Here is a 4,514-nt window from a genome sequence, read left to right on the forward strand (position 1 = left end):
CTGGTTCGACCTCACTGAGGCAATCAACCCTACAGGCCTCTGAGTGCTCCCGTGAGAGATGACTCATGAGAGCAGCCAAGCCTGGGCTTTTGCTCCGTTGCTCGCAGTGTGTTCATTCACTGAGCTCGCTGCACCGAGCATCTACTTCTGTGTGTGAGCCTGGGTAGAGGAAGTGTAAACAGGCTGACTTGTATTCAGTTGCAGTTTGCCTAGCAGGCAGCTCTCCTCCGCTTGTAGTTGTTCCCTAAGCTGAGTTTTGTTTGTTTGTGTGTTTGTTTTTTACTTCGTTTTACTGCTTAACAACTCCCGGGAAACCAAAACCGAGCACCGGAGGTCTCCATCATCTTTGTTCATCTCTGGATCCGGGGGTAAAGACCCCCGAGGCCCCATCCCGTTTCTCTTAACTGCCGCTGTGAAGGAGACAAGGAGGAGTGTTGGCGGGAATCGCGCCGGAGCAGTGGAGGCGCCAGTCAGCTAAGCCGCTTCTCTAAGTAAATCAGCCGCTCAGTCGGCCCCGCCCCTCCAGGACGCCCCGCCCCCTTCAGCTAGGCCCCGCCTTTGTTAAAAACTGCCCTCCCCTAGCTCCGGGCACAACCCCTACTCGCTCCAACCTCATGTTGTCCACGCCCCTTTGAACACGCCCCGCCCCCTTTTGCCCAGTCTTGCCTAGGCCCCGCCTCCCCGCCCGAGACTCCGCCTTGAGAGAGCGATTCCGCCCCGGGTCCCGACGCCCCAGCCTCAGCTTGACCCGCCTCTCTCTCGCTCCGCCTCCAGTTTTGGCCCCGCCCCTCCCGCGGTCCCTGCTCGCGCTCCGCCCTGCTGGAGCCCGCTGTTTGCGCCCCGGCCCCGCCCGCGCTCGCGCCCCGCCCCGGCCCAGACCACCTCTGCGCCCGCCGGCGGGGGCCGAGCGCTCTGGGCTGTCGCGGCGTCTGGGCACCTCACCACCTCCGCTGCCTCGATCGCTGCGGCCGTGGTTCCAGGAGCCGCGCGCGCCCCCGGCCGGGTGAGCCCCACAGGACGAGGGAACCGCAGGACCCGTGGGGCGCCATGCGAGCCAGGTAGGAGCCCGGGGCCGGACGGCGCACCCTACCCCCGCGCGCGCGCTGGCTTCAGGCAGCATCCCGGCTCAGGGGCGCGGCTAGCCCAGAGCAGCTTGGAACCCCTGGAGCTCTCGCTGCCCTGCCCTCTGTGGCCACGGCCCGACCCGGGCTGCGTACCGTGGTCGCTAGGGCCTGGGGCGCGGGGAGGGCAGAGAGGGGTCGCGGCGGCACCGGAGCGGTTCTGGGGAGGAGCAAACAGAGCGCGGCTCCGGGTTAAACTTGGTGACAATGCACATTTCAACTTCTTCGGAGAGCCCTCCTGGAGGATGAAATTGAAAACTCGAGTTTCTGTCTTGGTGATCGAGTGACCGCGCAGCCCCGAGGTGACAGCGCCGGGATGTGCGGGTGGGAGCGGTTAAGATAGAGGAGCGTTGTTCTGCAAGTACTGTTTACCGGGAAGCCGCTCTGCACCGCCCAGTGTGTCTCGTTAGAGGGTTTGGGGGCCAGGAGGCTCCCAGCTGGGATCTGGCGTTGTAGTGTGCCGGTTTGGGGGGGCTTGGCGGTACGGACTGTGGGGCTGGCTGACGCTGGCCCTTTCCGGGTGTGGGGCGCCTGCAGATGCCGCGCGGGAGGAGCGGTGGAGAGCTGGCTGGCCGCTCTGCGTGCGCAGAAGGTTGTGGAGCCTCGTGGATCTATGAGATTTGAAAGGGCTTTATTCGTGTTGATTCTTCCCTTGTTAGTGCAGCAGATTGGTATTCTGTTATTTAGCAGCAGAAATAAAGTTCGTGTAACTTTCGCTCTAATTATAAAAGCAATGAGTGTCCAGAGCCGAAATAAACACGAGGTCTACGCCGATCCCACATTCGTTGTGGGTGGGGTCGGGGGGGGGGGACACTGTCACAGCCTTGTAGATTTAATCATTGAATTATATACCTGGCGCCTTTTTGCCTAACCCTGAGAAAACCCTTGCATGAAACCGTCCACTCTCCACCTTTCTGATTGTCTCGTGTCCAAAGTTTGAATTTTCTTGACCTACCTTACCACAAAGGCTGTTTCTGAGAGTCGTGAGTACCCTTTTGATGTGCTGGGGTCTCCCATGAGATGGTGGGTACAGATGGAGAGAAGGTGGGACTCGACACCTCAGCCCAGTCCGTGGTTTTGGTGCCGAGCCTTGTAAAAATGACAGTAATGATTCTCAATCTGCTTCCTAGGCCACCATAAAAATTAATGGGTGGTTTGCAGAGCGTTTTTGGCATCCTTAGATGGACAGCGGCTGTATTTCAATGTGCTGGGGAGCATTTAGCTGTTACACGGTGTCATCTAGGTAGCTAGGTAAAACAAGCTACCCTGCCCGGGAAGCAAGATCTAGGCAGGCTCCCGGGGATCCCAGAGCACACTCCTATTCTCCTCTTGGTGCAGGCTAAGTCCTTCCAAGTGAGAGGCTTGGAAGTAACTGTTTTTTTTTTTTTCAGGGATCCTTCCTGCAGCATCTTTTGAACTTGGGGGGTGGTGATGGGGGTGTCCTGAAGCCAGGGGCCATTGGTGCCTGGTAGAATGTCCTGTAAATGCCTGCCCAGGTCACCCTCCAATAGAGAACAGTTGGTCCTGGGAGGACACATGAAGTGAACAACCTGGTTTCCCAGCGATTTGTTTTATGTCTCACGTGTTTACCGACTGAACAATGACCGACTCCGAGGCTGGCTGCAGAAATGCCAGCAAGGCCTCTGTGGACTTCCCCCCCTTTTTTTTTTTCCTGTTGTCCCCAGGTCCTGGCTCCAGGCTTTAATGTTCTTAAAGAACAATTAATAGGGACCCAGACAGAGAGGTGAGGCACAGGCTGCCTTTTGTCCTCATCCTGTCTCCCCGCCGAGAGCCAGGCTGGAAGATTTTCTTCATGTTTCTGGTGACCCTTTGATAGTTTCGTTTTTTAAATTGTTAACCCCACTAGCACTTTGATGTGGCCTGGGTCTAGTTGCCGATGTGAGCTCAGGCTGGGCCTTGGAAGTGCCCAGAAAGCTGGCTGGATACATTGTTGATGAGGCACCCTTCACTCTGGTTGTTGTTGATGGAAGTTGTGTTGCTAATTTTCTGGGTGGAGGTAGAAGGGGCTGGGGGGTTGGAGGGGGTCTTCCTAGAATTTCTCTGCTGTTTGCTAATCCAGCAGCAGCTGGAATTATTCCCAGCTGGAATTATTCGGGCTGTTTGCATAGACTTTCTTTCTATTCTAATGTTGGTTCTAGTCTGATAATGAGATGGGAGAATGAATGATGAATGGGGTTTACACCTCGATTCCTGGGAGGCCTCTTGGGTTTGATTCCTCTGTTCCCAGCCAATTAAGAGCCTTTTGCTCTCTCAAACTGAATGGTGTGTGTGTGTGTGTGTGTGTGTGTGTTTGCTCCGGCCTCCTGGGGGAGAAGGCCACTGGTGTCTCTCTGAAAGTCCTTGACCTGAAGGCAGCCAGAGCCACTGTGTTCCTATCTTGCAATCCTGGCTCTGGGCACAGCATCTTAACTCCCAGTTGGAATCGTATTCAGTAAGTGGACAGCTCTGTGGCTTCCTATGGCTTTGTTATTTTCAGGACTGACACCTGTGTGGGATTGTGTTACCATCTTTCTCCCGAGACTTGGAGTCAGGTCCCTGGGACATTTCCCAGGACCCTAGAGATAAAGCACCAAGATTTCTTTGTGCCAAGGTTACTATCTGATGGCCAGGCATGGGGATAACTAGCAGATAGCTTTACTAACCACCAGTGCGCTGGCTGCTCCATTTGCTGCCCCATTTCCAGCACAGCTTCTGGTGGCTTCATCTAGGTCCTGGCTGCAGAGAAACTTTGCACAACACAAGCCCTACAGCTGCCCCTCTTGGAGAAGTGACAGGAAAATTATTGACCAAACCCCAAGACATCCAGGGGACAATGTGTCTACATTCAGTGTCCTCCAAGAAGCCTTGGCCAGCTATTCAGTAGGCCCCAGGGCGTCTGTATTGCATAACTCCACACCCCAGGCATGGAGGCCAGCTCCCGGGAGAAGATGTGAGTCTCCAGAGGGCAGAGATGGCACAGTGCTTCAGAAATGACGGTGCTGAGTCTTGAGTTTTAAGGAGGGAGAGGTGACCATCCTATATGAAGAACATCTTCAGTTGTCTCCGCACCTCTAGTTGTCAGCAAGCTGTGGAACACTGATAACCATCTGATGGATGGGTAAGACAACTAGACATCTGTTGTGTAACGGTTTTCTCCATTGCGTCCTGTGGGGAAGCTCCTGAAACAAGTTAGGTGGGCAACTCAAAAGAGCTTTAGGAAGTCCCTGAAACTGACCAGACTCAACGAGGTCCCTTTCCAGAGTTAGCAATAAAAGCTGAGAGTCACCGGGCGGTGGTGGCACACGCCTTTAATCCCAGCACTTGGGAGGCAGAGGCAGGTGGATTTCTGAATTCAAGGCTAGCCTGGTCTACAGAGGAGTTCCAGGACAGCCA

General features: G+C 55.4%; 1 protein-coding gene across 8 annotated transcripts in view; it reads left to right on the forward strand.

Moving 5' to 3' along the window:
• Positions 1-796: 796 nt before the first annotated feature.
• The window catches only part of Sh3bp4 (SH3 domain binding protein 4), an 82,249-nt gene continuing 78,531 nt past the window's right edge, over positions 797-4,514 (forward strand). For 4 of the 8 annotated variants that reach the window (XM_031368356.1, XM_031368355.1, XM_031368354.1 and 1 more), the window contains exon 1: positions 798-1,058. The gene's annotated coding sequence lies outside the window, so the exon portion shown is untranslated. Of the gene's footprint in view, positions 1,059-1,141; positions 1,424-4,514 lie in introns of those variants that run through there. The other 4 variants (XM_031368352.1, XM_031368353.1, XM_031368359.1 and 1 more) reach the window with 2 other exon arrangements.

Source organism: Mastomys coucha, unplaced genomic scaffold, assembly GCF_008632895.1.
Source record: "Mastomys coucha isolate ucsf_1 unplaced genomic scaffold, UCSF_Mcou_1 pScaffold14, whole genome shotgun sequence".
NCBI classification, from domain to species: Eukaryota; Metazoa; Chordata; class Mammalia; order Rodentia; family Muridae; genus Mastomys; species Mastomys coucha.